This window comes from Pan troglodytes, chromosome Y, assembly GCF_028858775.2.
Source record: "Pan troglodytes isolate AG18354 chromosome Y, NHGRI_mPanTro3-v2.0_pri, whole genome shotgun sequence".
Classification (NCBI taxonomy): domain Eukaryota; kingdom Metazoa; phylum Chordata; class Mammalia; order Primates; family Hominidae; genus Pan; species Pan troglodytes.
The window spans coordinates 15,205,695-15,229,828 of NC_072422.2; the positions used below are offsets into that span (position 1 = coordinate 15,205,695).

Here is a 24,134-nt window from a genome sequence, read left to right on the forward strand (position 1 = left end):
AAACATGTAGCAGCATCTGTAATGGCTCGGTCAGTGCAAAATGTTGACTACTATCAATTACGGGCGGTAATATATCCTGAATCATCAAAATTTGGGGGAAAAGGTCCAGAATTATTGGGGCCATAAGAGTCTAACCCACGATGGCCAACTCCTCCTCCCACGGTTCAGACACCTGTAACATTACAACCTCAAATGCAGGTTAGACAAGTACAAACCCCAAGAGAATATCAAATAGAAAAGGACAGAGTCTCTACCTTGGCAGTGCCAATCCAGATACAATACCCACCATATCAGCTGATAGAAAATAAAACCCAAACGCCGGTAGCTTATCAATACTGGCCGCCAGCCAAGCTTCAGTATTGGCTGCCTCCACAGGTTCAGTACAGACCTCAAGCGGTGTGTCCCACGCCAAAGAGCAAGGCATCATACCAGCAACCCACAGCGCGGGTGTGTAATCCATCAGCACCACAGGGCGTGGCGCTGTATCCTCAGCTGCCCACTATGAGACTTAATCCACCAGCGCCACCTAGTGGAGAAGGTAGCACACTGCACGCGGTCATTGATGAAACTAGAAAACAGGGAGATCTTGAGGCATGGCAGTTCCCGGTAATTTTACCACCGGTAATGGCCGGGGAAGGGGCTCCAGCAGGAGCACCTGCGGTGGCTCTTGCTAGATATGAACCTTTCACCATGAAAATATTAAAAGACATGAAGGAACGAGTTAAACTATACGGACCCAACTTCCCTCATATGAGAAACAATATGGGGACATCAGAGGAACAGAAGAAGTTGACATCCACCAAGAAAGCGGAGCCGCTGAGTTGGGCACAATTAAAGAAGCTGACACAGTTAGCTGAGAAAAAGCCTAGAGAACACAAAGGTGACACGAGCTCCAGAGAGTATGCTGCTTGCAGCTTTGATGATTGTATCAATGGTGGTAATTTTCCCCATGTCTGCAGGAGCAGCTGCAGCTAATTATCCTTACTGGGCCTATATGCCTTTCCCGCCCTTAATCTGGGCAGTTACTTGGGTGGATAATCCTACTGAAGTGTATGTTAATAATATTGCATGGGAACCTGGCCGCATAGATGACCGCTGCCCTTCCCAACCTGAGGAAGAAGGAATGATGATGAATATTTCCACTGGGTATCGTTATCCTCCTATTTGCCTAGGGAGGGCACCAGGATGCTTAATGCCTGCAACCCAAAATTGGTTGGCAGAAGTACCTACTGTCAGTGCCACCGGTAGATTGACTTATCACATGGTAAGTGGAATGTCACTCAGGCCACAGGCAAATCATTTGCAGGACCCTTCTTATCAAAGGTCGTTAAAATCTAGGCCTAAGAGGAAGCCTTGCCCCAAGGTAATTCCCAAAGGATCAAAAGGCCCAGAAGTTTTAGTTTGGGAAGAATGTGTGGCTGATAGTGCGGTGATATTACAAAACAATGAATTGGGAACTGTTACAGATTGGGCACCTCAAGGTCAATTCTATCGCAATTGCACAGGACAAACTCGGCTGTGTCCCAGGGCACATGTTGAGTCCAGCTGTGAACAGTGACTTAACAGAAGGTTTAGATAAAAGTAAGTACAAAAGGATAGAGCTTCTCTACCCTTGGGAATGGGGTGAAAAAGGAATCTCATCACCTCAACCAAAGTTAGTTAGTCCTGTTACTGGTCCTGAGCACCCGGAACTTTGGAAGCTTACTGTGGCCTCATACCACATTAGAATTTGGTCTGGAAATCAAGCTATAAGAACAAGAGACTGTAAGTCATCTTATGCTATCGACCTAAATTCCAGTCTCACAATTCCTTTGCAAACTTGAGTAAAGCTCCCTTATATGCTAGTTGTAGGAAAAATAGTTATTAACCTAGATTCCCAGACTATAACCTGTGAAAACTATAGATTGTTTACTTGCACTGATTGAAGTTTTAATTGGCAGCACCATATTCTACTAGTGAGAGCAAGAGAAGGTGTGTGGATCCCTGTGTCCATGACCGATCGTGGGAGTCATCACCATCCGTCCATATTTTAACTGACATATAAAAGGAGTTCTAAACAGATCCAAAATATTCATTTTTACTTCAAATTGTTGAGGCAACAAAAGGCCATTTAAATTTGGTGCCAGGAACTGAGGCAATCACAGAAGCTGCTGATGGCCTCCCAAATCTTAACCTGGTCACTTGGGTTAAAAACCATCAGAAGTTCCACTCTTGTAAATTTTGTGTTAATCCTTTTGTGCCTGTTCTGTCTGCTGTTAGTCTGCAGGTGTCCCCAGTAGCTGCAATGAGACAGCGACCATCGAGTGCGGGCCCTGATGACGATGGCAGTTTTTTTCAAAATGAAAAGGGATAAACGTGGGGAAAAGAAAGAGACATCAGGTCGTTACTGTGCCTGTGTAGAAAAGGAAGACAGAAGAAACTCCATTTTGATCTGCACTAAGAAAAATTGTTCCGCTTCGAGATGCTGTCAATCTATACCTTTAGCCCCAACCCTGCGCTCACAGAAACATGTGCTGTATTGAATCAAGTTTTAATGGATTTAGGGCTGTGCAGGATGTGGCTTGTTAACACTAGGTTTGCAGACAGTGTGCCTGCTAAAAGTCATCACCATTCTCCATTCTCTATTAACCAGGGACACAATGCACCGCGGAAAGTCACAGGGGCCTCTGCCCAAGAAAGCCTGGGCATTGTCCAGGGTTTCCCCCCACTGAGACAGCCTGAGATACGGCCTCGTGGGAAAGCAAAGAGCTTACATCCCCCAGCCCGACACCCGTGAAGGGTCTGCGCTGCGGAGGAGTAGAGAAAGAGGGAGGCCTGTTTGCAGTTGAGATAAGAGGAAGGCTTCTGTCTCCTGCTCATCCCTGGGAATGGCATGTCTCAGTGTAAAGCTGACCATTCCTTCTATTGTGAGATAGGAGAAAACCACCCTGTGGCTGGAGGTGAGATATGCTGGCCGCAATACTGCTCTATTACTCTGTGCCACACCGAGATGTTTGTGTAAAGTGAACCATAAATCTAGCCTACATGCCCATCCAGATACAGTTCCTTTCCTTGAACGCATTCATGATACAGATTCCTTTGCTCACATGTTTCCCTGCTGACCTTCTCCCCACCATCACCCTGTTGCCCTGCCCTCACTCCCCTCACCAAGACAGTAAAAATAGTGACCAGTAAATACTGAGGGAGCTGAGAGACCAGCGCTGGTGCGGGTGCTCCCATGTTCAGCGCCGGTCTCCTGGGCCCACTGTTCTTTCTCTATACTTTGTCTCTGTGTCTTATTTCTTTTCTCAGTCTCTCATCTTCACCTGTTTGGAAATACCCACAGGTGTGGAACGGCAGGCCCCCTTCAGGGCTATATCTCTTAATGAGAATTGTGTGATCTGCCAATTGGAAAATAAATATTCCTTCTTGCTACAATGAGAAAGGATATAAATCAATCTATTAGTCAGTGAAAGCTTGTTTTGCTTTTACAGATGTGCACATTGACTAACTTTGCTAACATGTGTAAGTTGCTGGGAAGCGAGGGTCTTTCATTATGATAACTTCATCAACTATGTGAACTATTTTTGGGTTTACATGCTCCAAGTCACATAGTGACCTATCATCAAAAATCATTTTCTCTTCAATTTCTCAATTTCTGGAAACATACAAAAAGCCGGTTCCAAAATTATTTTAAGGACTATTAATAACCTAATTTATTTCATTTTTATTTTTGGGTGTATTTTTTATTTTATTATTATTTTTTAATTTTGCTGTAAGTTCTGGGATACATGTGCTAAGGTTGCAGCTTTGTTATATATGTATACATATGCCAGGGTGGTTTGCTTCACCTATAAACCTGTCATGTAGGTTTTAAACCCTTATGCATTAGGTATTTGTCCTAATGCTCTCATTTCCCTTTCACCCCACCCCCCAGCAATCCCCAGTGTGTGATGTTCCCCTCCCTGTGTTCATGCGTTCTCATCTTTCAACTCCCACTTATGAGGGAGAACGTGTGGTGTTTGTTTGTTTGTTTTTTTTTATTTCAGCTGCATATAAAAATATTTGTGTGTATATATATTTCTTATTATTATTATACTTTAAGTTTTAGGGTACATGTGCACAATGTGCAGGTTAGTTACATATGTATACATGTGCCATGCTGGTGTGCGGCACCCATTTACTCGTCATTTAGCATTAGGTATATCTCCTAATGCTATCCCTCCCCCCTCCCCCCACCCCACAACAGTCCCCAGAGTGTGATGTTCCCCTTCCTGTGTCCATGTGTTCTCATTGTTCAATTCCCACCTATGAGTGAGCACATGCGGTGTTTGGTTTTCTGTCCTTGCAAAGGGCTAATATCCAGAGTCTACAGTGAACTCAAACAAATTTACAAGAAAGAAACAAACAACCCCATCAAAAACTGGGTGAAGGACATGAACAGACACTTCGCAAAAGAAGACATTTACGCAGCCAAAAAACACGTGAAAAAATGCTCACCATCACTGGCCACCAGAGAAATGCAAATCAAAACCACAATGAGATACCATCTCACACCGGTTGGAATGGCAATCATTAAAAAGTCTGGTGTTTGTTTTTCTGTCCCCGTGCTAGTTTGCTGAGGATGACGGTTTCCAGCTTCCCTTATTCATGATCTGTTTTGCTTTTCCATTTTTTATTATTCAATTTTAGCAAGTGTATCCACCAAGAAACTTATTCTTTCTTCTGAGTTATCCAATTGGTCTTTTGTGCGCAATTGCTTGTACATGAAAACAACTGTAGCAATTGCAATGGTTGTCAATTTTAGTCCCTATGACTATCTGCATTCCTGTGGTATCCATGGTTAATTTTTTATTTTATATTTATTGTTTGAGCATTTTGTCTTTCGTCTTTGTTACCCTTCCTAAACATGCATCAATTTTGCCTCTCTTCCAGTAAACCCTACTATTAATTTTCTTGATATTTTTTACTGTAGAACAGAATTATTTTATTGTTGTTCTAACCTATTTCTTCTGCTAACTTTGGGGATAATGTTAGGTTGTTTATTTGACATGGTGCTTCCTGTTGATATAGGTGTTTATGTATTCAAACTATTTCCATATGACTGTCTTATTGACCCACTGATTGTTTAATTTGTTTAATTTTTATGTAGTTGTGATTGTGTTGAGGAAACATATTTATTACGATTTCTATTTTTAAGATGTCCTTAGACTTCCTTCTGGTGTTGGAATAGAATTTATTTTAAGGAAGATGACACGTGCAGTTGAGAAAACACGGGGCTTCTACAACTGATGGATGCAATATTCTATACATGACTGCTAGGTTCATTTGGGCTGAAGAGTAGTTTTAGTTGGATGATTTGCCTGCTTAATTTGTGCTTCACTGATGATGGGGCGTTGAAATCCTCTACTAATATTGAATTGTGGTCTATTTCTCCCTTGAGATCTATCAATGTTCGCTCTATTTATTTACATGTTTCAATATTTGGTGAATATATATTTATAATAGTCATATTATCTTGGTATGTAGACTCTTTTTTCATTATATAATATCCTTCTTTGTCTCCTGTTGCCGTTTTTCACCTGAACTCTATTTTGTCTGCTCTACATAAAGCTACATCTGCCTTTTTTTGGTCTATGTTTGCACAAATGTCTTCTTCTGCTGCTTTACTTTAAGCCTTTTTTTTGTTTTGTTTTTTATAGGTGAAGTAAATATCTGGAGGCCACAGAAGTTGAGTCTGAATACAGTCTTTAAATATAAACGTTAACTAAATACACTTGATATTTATTAAGTTCAGGGGTAAATGTGTGGGATGTGCACGTTTGTTACACAGGTCAAGGTGTGTCATGGGGGGTTGCTGTTACAGACTATTTCACCACACAGGTTGTAAGGCCAGTAACCATTAGTTACTGTTCCTGTTTTTTATCTTTCCTTCCATCCTCCACCCTCTGGTAGACCCCTGTATGCATTCTTCCCTTTCATGTGTCCAAGTCTTCTCATTATTTTGCTTCCAGTTATAATTGAGAAGATGAGGTATTTGCTTTTCCTTTCCTATGTTACTTTGCCAAGTATAATGGCCTTTTGTTCCAACCATGTGCCTAAAAAGGACATAATCTGATACGTTTTTATGGCTGCAGAGTGTTCCACGGCATATATGTACCACATTTTCTTTATCCAGGCTATCATGCCAATCTAAATGGCCATTTAGATTGATTCTACATCTTTGTCCTTGTGAATAGTGCTGTACTGGACATACACGTGCAAGTGTCTTTATAAAAATAACACTTTCTATTCTTTTCAAGATACATTCAGTAATCGAATTGCTGAGTTGAATGGTATTTCTTTGTCTCGGTCTCTGTGGACTCACCACACTCTCTTTGTACTAGTTTACACTCCCACCAACAGTGTAAAATCATTTCTTTTGTTCCCCACAAACTCACCAGCATCTGTCATTTTTTGACTTTTTTAATAATAGCCAATTGGACAGGTGTGAAATGGTACCTCACTGTGGTTTTGATTGACATTTCTTTGACGATCCATGACGCTGAGCTTTGTTTTCAGGTTTGTGGGCCACATGTATGACTTCTTTTGAGAGGTGTCTGTTCATGTCCTTTGCCCAGCTCTTAATGAGGTTGTTCATTCGTTTGTTAGTTTTTGTACACTTTTCAAGTTCTTTATAGATGCTGAATATTAGAAGTTGGTCAGATGCATAGTTTGCAAAATTGTCTGTTATTCTGTAGGTTGTTTAACTCTGTCAATAGTTTTAAGCAAAGGGCTAACAATAAGTTGCATTCCTAGTCTCTGAGAACACAGATTTTAAAATACTTTTACTTACTCAGCCTCCCCAGGCCTCGTTATTGTGTAATTTTACCATCAGCTTCCACTGAAGGTAATTATTGCTTGATGAAGACTTAATAGTGCCACTTTGTGAATTGTGCCTTGAGCTTTCTGATCATTTCTTTGTTTCCTTTTCTTCCTCTCTTATTTAACTTTGAGTCTGTGTGTTTGATGCTTTCCTGTAGTGGTATTTGCTGAACCTTTTAGATTTTCTGTGTAGTCGAAACTCATGTAAAAATATCTGAGGCAATATACGGTGGTTGTAAGTTGATAATAACATCGTTGAAATTGATTGCATGCACCAATTCTGAACTGTATGCTCTGGATCAATTCTCAACTCTCTCTCTCTCTCTGTGTATACACACACACACACACACACACACACACACACACACACACACACATATACATATCTCTCTCTCTGTACATATATATACACATATATGTACATATATACATATACATATATACATACATATACATATATATGCATACATACATATACTTATATGTACAGAGAGAGAGGGAGTTATTCTCAACTATATATATAGTTATATTATATACACTTGTATATAGTTATATTAAATATACAAAATATTTGTGTGTACATATCATTTGTATATATTATATATGTGTACATACATTATATATTATATATACACATACTATATATTTCATATAGTATATATGTGTGCATATACTATATTATATACAGTATATGTGTGCCTATGAATACTATGTATAACATGTAAATAAAATAAAGATATAGGTATGAATGTGTGTATATATTTTATATATAGTATATATGCATATATAATATATAACATGTATATTATATATAATTTATACTGTATAAATATAACATACATAATATATAACATATACATAATATATAATGTATAGTATATAACATATACATAATGTATAATATATTTAAGCAAAGAGAAAAGTATGTGTATATACCCATATATTATATAATAGATATTACATATACACATACACACTATATATATGTACACACATTTATACAGATATATTTATTTATTTCAAAATGTATAATTTTGTGATTTGTATTCCTTGTCAAATTAAAGCAGCCATTATTATTTGCAATCATTTTATCTCTCCACCTTCACATTAAAGATGCACGTTATTAACTCACCTCCATTACAGTATCAAAGTGTTCTTTATTTTACTGAGTACTTTTACCAGTGAGCTTTATCCTTTCTTACGTTTTCATGTACTAATTAGTGTTTTTCTCTTCCAGCATGAACACCGCTCTTATCATGGCTTATAAGATAGGTCTTATGGCAATAAACTTCCTCAGATTTTGCTTATTTGGAAAACTTCATCTTTCCTTTATTTTGGAGAAAAGTTTTCCTGGGTGCATTACTCTTAGTAGGCAGGATTTTTTCCTTCATATTATTATTAATAAGTAAATGTTATCTCACTCCCCTTAATTGCAGTGTCTCTACTGACAAATCTGCTAGCTGTTGAGAACTCTCTTGTAGGTGATTTTATTCTGTGTGTGTGTGTGTGTGTGTGTGTGTGTGTGTGTGTGTGCGCGCGCGCGCACGCGCGCGCGCACTTCTGCTTTCAGGACTGGCTCTTGTGTGTTTTTGTCTTTTTAAAAACGTTTGAAAGTTTCACCTCAAACTATTTTAGTGTCATTTTGTACAAATCAATCTGATTGGAAGAGTCTCTTTGTATGTCTAAATATTTACATTTTTATGCCAGTTTGGAAAGCTGCTGTCATTTAAAAATTGTTGTTTCTACCTTTATTTTTTTTTCTTGTTTTACTCTTGTGATGAGTAACATTACTGTCTTCATGCTGTTTCATAAATCCCGCAAGCTCTCTTTTTTCCTTTTTTACTGCTGTTTTCTTCTGAGACCCTATATTTTGAAATAACTGGTCTTTTAGTTCCCAGCATGTTTTTTTGTGCCTGATTAATTTTGATGTTGATGCTGTTTTCTATTTTAATGTTTGTTAAATATATTTTAGCTTCTGGGATTTTGCATTTTTCATCATTGTCGTGCCAGGGTGGGTCTGGCATCTTTCAGTAGAGGTACCAGTCTGGAGGCCTGGTCCCTGAGAGCTTTCTCAGTGCTCTGTGGCATGCCAATGTTAGCATTCAAGGAAAGTTTGCTTGTCATCATCCTCTCCTTTAATCAGCCATTTTCTCTCTCTGCACTTTGCTAACAGGTTAGTAGAAGGATGACGAGACTAGTATAAAACTCCCATTACTACGCTTTTAAATTATGTCTTTTCTTATTATTGTGCTACCACCCAGTACTCCTATCACCCACCTGGTTTCAGTCTTACGTATGAACACATATTTTCAAGTGTGAATATTTGTTCATATTGATTCTTCTACGAGTGGGAGCGGATTGGTGAAGTTTTCCATTTCCTATTCCTTCTCCTTGCCTCTCCTCAACTCTTTACTTCATGTTGAAATTATACATGGGTTTATCAACCTATAAATCTCGATACTGTTCTTTTCTTATGATGGATGTAAATTTTCTAGTTGTGTAATATCTGTGCTCCTCAATCTTTTGTTATGAATATAGTTTTCTGACAGAATACAGCCTGACAGCCATTATTATTAGACAAAGTTATGAAATAGTCAGCTGTGTAACTATGGCACATGTCTCCCTGGAATGTGGATGGAGATGTGGTTACTGCGTTCATCTTATACGTATTATTACTGTAATACGGTTGTGACCTTTTAGGCTTTATAAATTCTTCTTAGTTTCTTACATATGTATATACAATTTCAAGTTGTATAAACCTTAAAGGCTACTTAGTGTGAACACATTTGTGAGGAGTGCATATGTTGTGCAGTTTTCCTGAAGACTAATGCATATTCTTATCGTCGGCACACCTCTATTGCACATGTATAGAAATTAGTTGGCAGTATACTACCTAGGTATTTTTTATACCTTGAAACCTGCATGTATAAACTTTACCTTCTCCTGGTTTTTGTGAGAAGAAAGCATCTAGGATTTATAAAATATGTGCTGTTGCACTGTAAGAAAATGTATGTGATCAACCCTGTCCTCATTCTCACCTAGAATTTAATGGAACCAGAGACTTACAAACCTTATTTTTCCCCTTATCATTACACTGAGTTTGCTGCCAATGTGAGCACATATATTATTGAATATACATATGAGTTGACAATACACATTATTACTTTTTTGTTCTTGAGTTTAAAATGCAAACTCTCAGCTGCACCATGTGTGCTAATTTTCTTTTCTCGGTATGAATGCGTTGTGGTCTGGTATGAAAATTCCCAAATCCTCCCTCTTTGCCCATGGATGTAATTATCCAACTACAGTAACACTGTTTAGAAGTTTAGCTGATAAGGGGATCCTTTTGAGTTAATAACTTTACATATCTTGATGGGTTTCTTGGCTGTATTAATAGGGGATGACCTTTAATGTTGGATAAAAATAAATTTCTGAGGTGTACCAATTTTTATTTTTTCTTGTTTGAATATATATGTGTGTCTATATATATATATATATATTTAATCATGTATACATGTATATGTACACACACACACACACCTATTTGAACATATATATAAAGAAAAGTAACCACATACACACACATACACACAAAATCTCCTTTTCTTGACCAAAGAAACAACGTGCTCACTATGTAAACCAGTCTTTTTCTTGTGTATGGGTGTGCATTTCACATAAAGATTTTCCAGCCCATTTTAATTTACATTTGAATGAGGCATGTCTACACTCATTTTTTGGTTTCTTCTTTAAATTTTTATTTTATTTTGAATACCAGTATCACACGTCCTTGTTGGCTACATGGAAATATTGCATGATGCTGGGTTATGCAGTGTGAATTTCAACACCCAGCTAGTGAGCATGGTATCCAATAGGTAGCTTTTTAGCCCACTTCATTTTTTTATTCTCTGTATTTCCACAGCGTCTGCTGCTTCCATATGTACGTGCATGTATTTTCAATGCTCATCTTCTGCTTATAAGTGAAAACGTGATATTTTTTTCTGTTCTTGCAATAAATATGGCCTCTGTCTGCATCCGTATTGCTGTATATGTCATCATTTCATTCTGTTTTATTGCTGCATAGTATTCCTTCGTGTATAGGTACATTTTTAAATCCCATCTACCACTGATGAACTGAATACTAGTTTTCTGTGTGCAGTCCACCTAGGTTGACTCCATGATTTTGCAAATTTGTGTAGTGCTGCATTAAAGATATGAAAGCATGTGTCTTTTTGTTGGGATAATGTGCTTTTCATTTCTGGACACATACCTAGTGATAGAATTTCTGTGTGGAATATTAGCTTCATTTTAAGTCATTTGAGAAATCTTCAGCCTGCTTTCCTAAGTGGCTGAACTCTTACGCATTCTCATCAACAGTGGGGAAGCATTTTCTATCCTCTGCAGCTTCATGAGCACCTGTCTTTTTTTTTTATTTAATTTTTTGACTCTTAAATAACAGCCATTCTGACTGGTGTGAGATGGTGTCTTATTGTGGTTTTGATTTGCATTCATGAAAAAATTAATGATGATGAATATTGTTATCATATACTTACTGGCCACTTATATGTCTTGTTTAGAGAAAGGCCTGTTCATGTCTTTGAGTACTTTCAATAGCTATTTGTGTTTTTCTTGTTGATGTGTTAAAGTTTCCTGCAGATGCTGAATTTTAGACCTTCGCTGGTGCAGCTGGGAAATATCTTCTCTTGTTCTTAGGTTTTCTGTTTGCTTCAAACTAATATTGATGATAATTGGTTCAATTTTATAGAATATCTTGCCAAGAAATAGAGCGTTCTGTGCTCATTTTACAAAGACAATGGAGTCTCTTCTGTAACACTCCTGACTTCTCTGTAAGTGGATAAAAGCTTATATTTATATCAATATAGGTCTTCTTCTTCTTTATTGGACACGGATGTGTTCTTCCTCACTATATAAATTCTGTGCTACACATGCATGGGTATTACCATAAGCCTTCAGGTTGCATGAATCCTGGTTGTTCGGTTTTATTACAATTATGATTATGATTATGATTATTCTTCTTTAACAGTGCATAGTGTCAGGTAAATCAAACCTAGCTTTGCTCTAACTTTGATATAAATCAAAGTTTCCCAATTGTATACAGTTAGGCAGAATATTTCCAATGTCTGCAAGAGTACTCTCATGCCTTGTTTAGTTTGCATGTAAGGTAACCCGTGTGTTACAGAAACACTGGCCACTTGTTTGATTATAAAACTGTGTATCCCTCTTAAATGAACATTGGAAACTGCTTGAACAGAAACACACTCTTTTTACCTTTATATCCGCCGTCTTTGGCCATCACTGAAAATCAACACAAGCTTACTGGCTGTATACAAACTGAAATTTTTCTTTCTGTGACCTAGATCTAGAACTTTCTGATAAGTTCTGAGTTAATCCTACATGCTCACTCATGTGAGCTTCTTGATTGTGAATAAACAGACAGACACACACACACACACACACACACTTGCATTTTTAAAATTATTGCATATGAATAAGAAAGCTTAGGAGCTATCTTCTCAATTCTAGTTTTTGGAACTGAGATGCTAAATTTAAATTTGTATGAATGCTGGCCTTTTTTTTCTCTCAGATAGATGAAAGCTTTTGAGACATTTATCCCTTTCCAACATATATATATATATATATATATATATATATATATATATACACACACACACACATATATAAATATATATAATGTATTTTTTTTGAGACAGGGCCCCACTTTTCCACCCAGTCTGAAAATTTATGTCAATACACAAATCAAAGTAGGTTAGTGTTCTTATATTATATTTATGTATACATATATGTGTGTGTGTACTTATGTATGTATGCAATGTAAAGAAGAATTCTTACAGCTAACTTTACACACTGCTTTCAATGTAGACAGCCTAGGGGTTATAAATCACATGGATAAATGCTATATTCATGGAAGAAAAAGTGTGGCGTTTGTACCTACCAGTCATTTTCGTCACAAATAAGAACATTTTCATTAGGCAAAGACTTAATAGAACCAAAAATTCACATTTAACAATGAGAACGAAGGGTGCCAGAAAACAGGAATGGTACTCACTATGGAAAAGGTATAATCAGTTACACTGAAAAACCTCAAACACAAACACAGAATTACAAACATAAATCAAAATATCAAAAAGGCAAGCTCATTTATCTTGCTCTTTTGGGCCAGGGCACACTCATTTACTTTCAATGCAGTAGGACACAGGCTTTATGCAGCAATGATCTTACAACCATGGCAACTAAAAAATTCACAGAAGAGCATACAGGTCTACAACCAGAGCTCATATATATGTAACAACAGTTTTTCCACCAGAGACTTGTACATTTACTACAGAAATAAGAGGTCAAAATTTATTTTTTGCTACATAATCACTGACTACTTGACCCAGATATGAGCATGCCCCCTGCCTGTGTAAACTCTGGCTTCCACTTGTCATAATGCTAAGTAAACCCTAACTTTCATAAAATCAGACCTTCTTCATATACAAGTGACATGGTTCAAACAACCCAAACACTCGTAACTTTCAAAAACAACAGAAAAAGAGATCTCCAGGTTTATACTTGAGAGCTTTTAACCTTAACAGCAAAAGTTCGTTCAGGTAATACGTAGGCAGAAGGTCTGATTTATAGCCCTTCCCTCCTGGCATGAATAGTAATTTGATGACCTCAATTAGCCGAAAAAGAACGTTTTATTGAAGAGGCAGTGAGATTCTTGATTATATAATCTTAGCTATATTTCTGGCATTTTTAGTAACTTTCTCATGCTAAATATCTGGCTTTTAAAATTACAAACTTCATTAACTTGGAGGGGAATAGGAGCTTCCTGGCTGTACATAAGCTTGATGGCTTTCTTGGGGTGGATTTGGGCTCATGGGCTGTATGCAGGCTTCCTGTCTTTGCCAATCTTCACTTTTCTCTTTCATTTAAAAGACAACCTTCAGAGCCGTGCAAACAATAAACTGCTGTTTTCTTGCATATTGAATTCTATTCTCTGACTGAGAACCCCTGAACCTTCTATTTTCTAGATATAAATGTAACAACCCAGATTTATAAATTATGGACTAGCCTTTTGCACAGGAGCATGCTCATGCTTTTATCTCTTTCCGATGGACATAAGTTAACCATTTAAATAAAATCTGGCCTCCTCCTTCCTGATAAAGGAGTATAATTGTCTGTAAATATACAGAAAGTGCGCTTCCGGAATATGGATGCGTCTTCCAATCTGTGTAAACCATGAACATTCTCAGTCTATTGGGATCTAAAGTTTACATTTCCATAAGCTGTAGACAGTCTTTTCTTTTTCTTCTGAGATGGAGTCTTGCTCTGTCACCTTGCTGGAGTGCAGTGGTGCAATCTCGGCTCACTGTGACCTCTGCCTCCTGGGTTCAAGCAATTCTCCTGCCTTAGCCTTCTAAGTAGCTGAGATTACCGGCACCCGCCACCATGCCCAGCTAACTTTTGTGTTTCTGTGTATTTTTAGTAGAGATGGGGTTTCTCACCATATTGGTCAGGTTGGTCTTGGACTCCCGACCTCAAGTGATCTGCCCCCTTCTGCCTCCCAAACTGTTGGGATTACAAACATGAGCCACTTTACCCAGCCTGTGACAGCATTTATCTAACGTGGTGGTGTGCTTCTTCCGAACCAGGCTTTTATTTTTGGCCTTGATATAGTGATAAAGTTTCCAGCTCTCTAAACTCTAACGCCCCTCACATTGGTCATGAACATGCTCTTCAACGTATAAATATTGCTGTATCAGAAACATGCAGACTTTGATCTCTTACCCATCTTTAACCAACTGTGGTGGGGCTTACCATCAGCGGAGAGGGACTTATCATAGAGTAACAGTTCAGAGCAAGAGCTTTGGGGTCAGACTTAGGCTTTAGTGTTAGCTTCACAGTCAACTGTGACCTGAGAAAGAAGAAGAATGAGCCCTTTCCAGCTGTTTTAGATAATATTGCTAGTATGGTAGCCTGCACATGGCTAAATGCTCAGTCTTGTAAACAAAAGTCTTATTATTTGGTATTCCCCGGGGCTATACATTTTACTTCAGCTAAATGCTGATATCCATAGAATCATGTAGAAGAATAGGTAGGTAAAAAGAAATACAATGGTGCATTTACATTTTACAGAGTTTCTTGAAGCTCTTGAGATTAACGATGGCAGGAAATTCATCACTTATTAAAGTAATTATCCTTGGAGATGGTGGAGTTGGGAGGAGTTCACTTATAAACAGATATGTAACTAATAATTTTGATATCCAGCTCTTTAAGACAATAGGTGTGGAATTTTTAAATAAGATTTGGATGTGGATAAACATTTTGGTGCCACTCAGATTTGGGGCGTGGCAGGTCAGGAGTGATTCTGAAGCCTGAGGACATCATTTTACAGATATTCTGTCTGCGGCCTGCTTACTTTTAGTACCGATGATTCTCAAAGCTTCCAGAACTTTAGTAACTGGAAAAAAGAATTCATATATTATGCAAATGTGGAAGAACACGAGAGCTTCCCTTTTGTGATTCTGGGTAACAAGACTGACATGAGATAACAGCAGATGTCTTCAGAAGAAGCCCAAGCTTGTGCAGGGACGACGACCACTATTTTTATTTTGAAACAAGTGCAAAAGATGCCACAAGTGTGGCAGCAGCCTTTGAGGATGCGGTTTGAAGGGTTTCTGTGAACGAGGATATGTCGGCTCAGTTGATGCACACAGACACAGTGAATCTTCATCGAAAGCCCAGGACTAGCTCATCTTGCTGTGGATTGTTAGCGGTTGCTGCTGCATTCTAATCAACTCACAGGTATACACAAAATCGACATGCGGATAAAAAAGAATTAGGGTTTGCACCACGGTATCATCTACTAATAAATTTCAAATGAGTGTATTGTCCTGCTTTATTAGTTGGTGGGGGAAGGGACACATCCGCTCATGGAAGAACATGTTTTCTCCATAATGGCACTTTGCATTTCTAAATTGTAGTATTTGTCTAAAAACGTTTCTTTGATTTACATATGTAGGTTACAGAGCTAAGAAATGAGATAACCAAGAAGAATTATAATTAAAATAAGAAACTTGTCTACGCTACAATTTATACATGAATTTTTTTTTTCCTGGGGAAATGGATTACTACTTTTTATATCTACAAGTTTTTATGCAACTAGCATTGCATTCTTGGTTCAAGGAAATAATTTCCTAAAGCAAAAATGTTAGATATAGAAGACTAAAATCTAATGTATTTGCAACGCATTGTTACTTAGTTTACTTCTTCATTCTCTTCAAAATGACTTAACCTTCCGTATTGTTATCCTATGTTTCATTAGAATTACTCTTAGTAGTAATTACTCATCATTTGTGTGCCATGAGGGCACCTCTACCCCCATAGATCATGTTCCACGGTCCCAGGAGAAGGGTAGGTCCCCAGTGGTACAAGAGTTGCTTCATACAGTTTGTCATACATCCAGCTGAATTTGGGCTACCCAGGAATGGAAATCATTTCCATAAACAGAGTTCAGTTTTAAGAAAAAGGCCAACTACTGAACCTGGAGAACAGACAAATGTGCATCTGATATCACAGTTACAATGTGCTGTGTGGAGGATACAAAATTACAATTCCACTAATGCACTAGGTAATATTTGTGTTACTTTCTTCAAACTTGGGGAAGCCTCCTAGTTGAAGTTAAACCATTCCTTTTTAACACAAGACACAAGTAACATTATAGCTCTCAATTGATTTAGCTATGTATTTATTTAGTTTCTTCTCTATCACTGAACATTGTTTACTTATCTCAAGGAATTTTTTTGATTCCCAAATACTTGTTCCAATGATCAGACTTGATGAAGCAAATTGTGATCTTTCATGGATGAAGTTCATATGCTGTGTGGTTGGTGACTATCTGATTCTACAGAGGATAACCAAAGCCTACACTGAGTGTGAATGAGACCCTCAACTGGGAAATGATGGGGATATCAAAGTACATGCTGGGTGAGGGGAGCTGGCTGTCATATAGGGAAAGGGTTTTTGAAAAATTACATCAAAACATTTCTCTTCTTGGCCCCACCCAATGGGAATCAATGTAAAAACATTCTGGTAAGCTAAGCTTTTGAAAGTCTAATGTCCTAACATAAGGGTCGATTTTGCCATCTGTAAATATTTTATGGAAAATACAATAGAAGACGGTTGGAGAACAAAGCAGGTGGTGAGTGCGCAGCTGGAGTGGTGGAAATCTGCTGCAGAGCCTCACTAGGCAAAAGAACCATAGATCATGCTCCACAGCTTGAAGAAAGTGTGGGACCCAGTGGTACAGGAGTTGCTCCATATGGTCTCTCATACATCCAGCTAGGTTCAAGCTATCAATGGAAACTTTTCCCTTGAGAGGGTTCAGGTTTTTTTTTTTCTATGTTCATGCCGAAGGAAGTATTCTAAGTTTCCAGCTACAGCAAGAGGACAAAACTCGATGTATGCATTTTATCTGGATCACTTTTGGAGCACGGAAGCAGATAACCAACGTAGTGCTAACATACGTGTGCTCAGGTGAGCCTGATTACAAGACTGATCTCACCCTATTCCTCTTGTGTTAAAGAACCTTCAAAAGATATCCCCTACCAGATCCAAGCTTTGCCAGCTTAGCTTTCTTCATAATCTTCTCCTGTCTATCAGCTGTCAGTTCTATCAGTGTGCCCCAGTGCCCTTCTTCACGCCTTCACACCTGCAGTGCTTTCCTCAGCAGCCCACCTTGGAAGTCCCACTCAATGCTCCACTTCCCTTCCAGCTTCTTCAAATAGCAGTCACACACACACAAAATTGGCATTTAACTTTAGTAATACACACACAGGAAGTGTATTACTAGTTTCTGCCTCACTTTCACCAGCCTGTAGAAAAGGTTATATTCAGGTACCACTGTTGTGCAACTGAGCCACGGTTTCCTGCAGTCAGTCACCCTGCTGCTCTTGGCTGGTTTGCATCACATTCCTCCGAATTATATGGTCACAGAGGCCAGAACCAATCATATTAAAAAATACATGTTTGCTGAAATTACTCCCAGATTTCTAGATGAGTATGTACCATTTTCTGCTCCCAAAGCTCTGGCATTTAGTTTGAGTCAATCTGAGGCTTGTATAACCGGTTAAGATATCAAATTAATTTTCATACTACCAATAGAGAAAGCAGGACAAAAACAGTTGTGGTGGGCAGCACTTTAAATATCAGGCTGGAGGCTGTGCACGGTTGGTCTTGCCAGTAATCACAGCACTTTTGGAGGCTGAGGTGAGTGGATCATCAGGATAGGAGTTCCAAAACAGCCTGGCCAATATGGTGAAACCATGTCTCCTCTAAAAATCCAAAAATTAGCTGGGTGTTTTGGTCAGTGCCTGTAACCCCAGCTGCTTGGGAGGCTGAGGCAAAGAATTGCTTGGTCCCCACAGTGGAGTTTAAAGAGAGTCGAGATCACACCACTGCACTCCAGCCTGGGCAACAGAATGAGAATCCATGTTATATGTGTATATATATACACATATGTGTGTGTGTGTGTGTGTGTGTGTGTATACACATATACATATCTGTATATGTGTGTGTATATATATACACATTATCAAATATTATTAAATAATTCAAATTGCCTTATCTTTAGTGCATCTATTGACTCTTTCATGGATGTTTACTTCATTATGGTAACTTTCAGTGATTTCTGATGCTACGATTATTTCTAGTAGGCACTGTCTTTTCTGGGAGCACCCTGCATTTTGGATGATAGTGCACACATGCATTTCCGTTGTACCTCTGAGAGGCAGCAAAATTTACTCACTGCAGTAGATGCCCATCCATAAAGTAAAAATTCTAACTGAATTGCATGTGGGTAGGCTTGCGTTTCAATTGCTTACAGGCCAATCTCTCCCCTACCACCCCCAAGAGATATGCAGAAGGATTGCTGCCAATGCCATACTCCAAGAGGTAAATCAGATCATGTCTCATAGTTCCTGAGTTTTATGGAGGTTCTGTGCCCTTCAAGATATGAGAACCTCCTCTTGCACCCTTAGTTGGGAACCAGAACCCATGATCTCACCCTGCAAAGTGTAAATCTGTGTTGGAAAACAGTAAGCCCACCGTGGCTTCAGCTCTAGCTTACTAGAGCTTTGCGATCCTACTTCATATCCCACACGTGATTTTTTTGAGTTCCACTATTAATATTTAATTGTTTTCATTTATGCAGCATTCATATGTTTTTGGAGGAAAAGTTCACTCTGTTGTGTCAAATGGACATCTTTATATTTCCAGTATCGTCCCACATCTGTGGGCCATGGTGGTGCCTCCTGAATTAACCACTTAATAAATGAATAAAGCAGGTGTGAATACCCTATGAGAGTCACAATGCTAATGATCATTGAGACGGTGGACAATAGACACCAAAACGTTTCAGGAAAAATAATAAGAAATAATGGGAAACAGGAGAGTACAAAACAGCAGACAACCAAACACTAAGGAATAATTTCTGTGACTTGCAAAAACTGCCCAAGACCTGATTTTTGTAAGAAAGTATTTTTAAAATCAGAATAATGACCCTAGTTTTGCCATGCTGATGCTTTACTTACTGCATTTTATTAAGGTTCTGTAGCTCTTCACTAAATACATGCTATAAAACTTCTGCCCAAATGAAGGAAGATGCCATCAAAAATAAATAGTTTGAAATAGTGGAAATACCATCTAATGCAAATTTCTATTAGCAAATTCCTTTCTGTAACACACCTGGCTTGACAAATTTTGATCATACTACGGGTGGATTTTTTATTTTTTTGGCAATAATGTTAGTTTTCTCTCAAATAGAAACTTTGTGTTGACTGCTTTCCAGACGTACCTACCCTGGCTAATTCTTACAAAAAGGTCTTTCATTGTTCAAAGAAAAAGGAATTGAACAAATTTCTCTGTGTATTTATTTTTCATTTGATTAAAAAAAAGTTACTTTAACTAACTAGGACATGCTTTCCATTATCTCAGCCCCTGTGGTAACAGAGCATTTTTTAATCTGCATTTTCTAAATATATTATGAATGGCAGGATAATATGTGCTAGGAAAGTGGATTATAAAGATAAATGTAAGAAGCATTATGTTATTTCTCCAAGCTGTTCCAAATATGCCTTTATGCCTATTATATCCCACAAACACCAGGACAACTACACCAGCTGCTCTCTACTCTCAGAGGGCATGATATTTCTTCTTCTTCTGGCGCCAGCCACCACCCCCAAAGGAAAGAACCCTCACAAGCCTGAAGTAAGCAGGTGGGGCTTTCACCAATGCTACAGATAAAACAGTAAGACCTGATAGGCAAGTGGAGCTTTCAACATTGCTATAGATAAAACACTAGGACCTGACAGCTCTCTTTTGACAATGTGTTTCCGTTAAAAAAAAGAAAAAAAAAAATGGAATAGAAGACATGAAATTCCGACATTAAAAAGTTCTTTGGATATTAAAAATTGTAGTTTTCTGATATTTTATAACAGTTATATCTATGTCTCTGGGCAATGTTTCACTCAGCATTAGTGAAAACAAACAGACTGAATTCCCTAGACAGACTGAATAATACATGGCTTACTCGCTTCCATTAGTGTGAACACTTCGTGTTATTGCATTTGTGTACAATGCACTATACAAAATGTATTGTACAAAATTGTGTTACTGCATTGTACAAAATGTACAATGTGTTAGATTATGTTAAAAATCAGAAACACCATTCAAGTGCCATAAAATATGAGATGTATATTATTCTTTATTTTATGGGTTTTATTGTATTTTATCAAATGGTGAGATTAGATATTTTCCTTCTCTTAATAAAAACATAAGACTACACTTTCAAAAAAGCCTGAGAAGTGCTGTCCTGAGCATGTTGATTTCTTGAGTACTGGCCGCAAATTACTAAGTTGCTGTTTGATACTGGAAATAAAACATCCCCACACAACTCCCACTAAGATATGGAAGTACATCATTCCAAGCTTGACAAACTACAATATGATGATTGCCTAAAGGAGACTCCAAATCTTATAGCATTTTTTTCTCCCTTCACACATACTCACTTTAACAATTTATTGAATTACCATCATGAACTCACACGTGAACACACAGCACCCCACCATGTTGTGCAGTGGAAACACTGCTGGCTTTGTCGTGGGAAGGGCAGAAAAATCAAAATCCACTGAGTCCCCATCAATAAGCTCATAGGTTGGTACCTCTAGGGTCCTCTGACACAGGCAGAAGTAGCTTCAGAAAAGTTTCCAGAAAAAATCTATATTCATAATTTAGCCCTAATACTTAGGAGAGTTAATATCGGTATTTATTTATTTTTTAACCTCTGTTTGATCATTTGTAAAATGACTAAAATAACCTGTGCCCTTCCTTACCCAATGATTTTTATCATAATCAGGTAAGATAATCTATGTAGAAATCTGGAAATTGTTTATAAAATTTAATATTCCTATTTTTGGAGGGTTTATATTTGGTATATGTAGCAAACGCGCATGCCTTTCTATGTGCCAATTAATGTTCTAAATGGCCTCAGGTTTTAACTCTTTTAATCATCCCAATCTCTGTATGAAGTATAAATGATTATCAGCCGGATTTGATTTATCAGTAAACTGAGACACTGAGAGGCAAAGTAATTCATCTGTACTCTTAATACCTACACTATACCAATGTTTCATGGATGTCACTGACTGAACTCATGCCATATATATGCAATCCCATGCTTAGGCTCTAAGACCAGTGACTGGTATATAAATTGGTTTAACTATACAATGTAAAAGAGAAATTCCACAGAGAAGCCCTCAAAATTCAGTGCAAGCTAACCCTAGGAAAGAGATAGGCAAGTGGAGCCTATCTATCTCGAAGAGAGAAATCAAAATATGTAAATTGTCTAAATGGAAACAATGGACTTTGGGTAAGGAGGAACAAACGATAATGATAGTGACCTGCTGCTGAACAGCCCTTACCTGCATAAGGTTGGGCCCTTCAATTGTCCTTTGTTAGTATCATTATCATATTACTTGTAAGCAATAGCAGAAATTAAAAATGTGACAAAGAAGTGTTTCAGATACAATACATCCTACTGGTGAGAGTAAGATGATGAAAACGTTATTACATTAAAATGAGCAAGGGAAAGATGGGAGTACAAAGAAGTATCATCAAATTGCTCAGATAATGCAGAAAGAGCTAAAAGAATGTATCAGAGTAGTTCTACCCATAATGTACTCTTTGACTAGAACACCACATCCTTAAGAGCTAACCTAAAGTAGGCATGGCACCAACAATACTTTTGTGGGGAAAGCAGAAATTTAGATGCATTTACAGAGTGTGTAATGGGGTATATGCGACTTCCTTTCAGCTACGCAACTTCTATTTTTTTATGACTACTTTTTAAAGAGATTTCAATATTGCTTCTCAGTTACCAATTACCCAATCACACAACGTTAGTTTCTAGAATGGACTTTAGCTGCCAGAAGGAGAGATGACTTTGGTAAGGGGGCATTGCTAGTTTATTTGTGATCTATCACTGAGTAACAAATTATGGCGAAACTTAGTGGCTTAAACAACACCATTAATTATTTCACAGTTTCTTTGCATCTGGAAAGTGGACATAGCTATCAGGGTATGTCTGGATCAAGGCTTCTCACAAGATTGCAATCAAGGTGTTAGCTAGAATTTCAGTCATTTTAAAACACATGTGGGGAAAGATGTGCTTCCAAGCTTGTTCATCTGGCTGGTCACAGGATTTAGTTCTTCATGGGCTGTTGGGTTAAGGACATCAGTTCTTGACTGGCTATTAGCTAAAGGCTGTCTCTGCTGTACTGACACATGAGTGTGCTCATAATGCAGCTCGAACATGACAGCCAGCTGTCCCAGAAACAGCTTGGACAGGGGATGAGTGAGGTGTTCCACATTTGGGCTTCCACAGGTGAGATGAATAGGCAAGGTACTATAAAATATTAGTAAAATAAATGGTTAAGGGAACCATGTATGCTGGCTTATTCCTATCATTCCAGCACTTTGAGAGGTCAAGGCAGGAAGATTGCTTGAGGCCAGGAGTCTGAGAGTAGCCTGGGCAACATAGCAAGACCCATCTCTACAATAAGTATATAAATAAAAATTTCCCTTGGCATGGTAGCGTGCATCTGTTTTTCCAGCCACTTGGGAGGCTGAGGTTGGAGGACCACTTGAACCCAGGTGTTCAGGACTGCAGAGAGCTATAATCATGACACTGCACACCAGCCTGGGCAACAGAGTGAGACCCTATATCAGAAAACAACATAGTTAAGAGCAAACAGTGAAATAAAATGGCTGAACTAAAATGTAAGAGAAGGTCTTTGGAAACTAGGAATTTCAGGAACTGGTACTATTCAGTGAGCCTTTGTGTGAATGTTAAAGTCACTGTAATCATTGGCAGGAATTGGAATGGAAAGGAGGATTGTGAGAACAAAGGGAATGAGTCATAAACTTGGGAAGTGTACTAGAATATGATATTAGAAAGGGAGGAAGAAGAATCTCGACCTCACTCAGGCCTTCCAATATATGGAGTGTGGGGAGAGTAAGTGGCCTCTGCTTGGGTGGGCTGCAAGAGAAGTAGTAACCTCTATGGAGAACCTGTGTTATTTCAGGGACAAAGGTTGAAGGTTATTAATTGAGGTTGTTGTGTATACAGAGGAGTTTCTTTATCTAAAGTATTAACTCTAAAATTGCCCAAATTCCCTTTCAAACTGGCCTACTTGATAAAACACTATAGTAAATCTCCTTCCTTCTATGAGTTGCTTGTTCTGTATCTCATATACCGCACTAAAGTACTCCACGCATGCTCTTTTATTTCAGGCTTGTTTTCCAGGGAACTCAAGGTAGGACCAAGGGAAAGGGAAACATAATACTGTTTATTAACAGGGGTTTATGTGTGCACAAGTATAATATACAGGATGTATACCAGTGAATGTTAGTAAATTATAATCAAACAAAAATTAAGATATGAATTATCCTGTTTCTAGTAATCACCATCATTATCATCACCATTATCATTTTCGCTCTTAAGAATTCATGGTGGGGTAACAAGCCATATGATTTAATCTGAGATGCTTACAGGAGGAGGCCCAGGCCAGATTTCAGGAGAGAAAGAGGATGTTGTTCTGTACCCAATCAACATGGATTTCATTAAGAAGAGTAAATTTGTTTTTCCCTTTAAATTTACGTACTCTGTTCAGAAATCCCTTAGCTTACAAGAAGTTTTAAAAGACATAGCA

General features: G+C 38.1%; 2 pseudogenes; both read left to right on the forward strand.

The window, feature by feature from the left end:
* The window catches only part of LOC736791 (RNA-binding motif protein, Y chromosome, family 1 member F/J-like), a 366,893-nt pseudogene that overhangs the window by 166,076 nt on the left and 176,683 nt on the right, over positions 1-24,134 (forward strand).
* LOC107971271 (ras-related protein Rab-9A-like) lies at positions 15,013-15,661 on the forward strand (annotated as a pseudogene).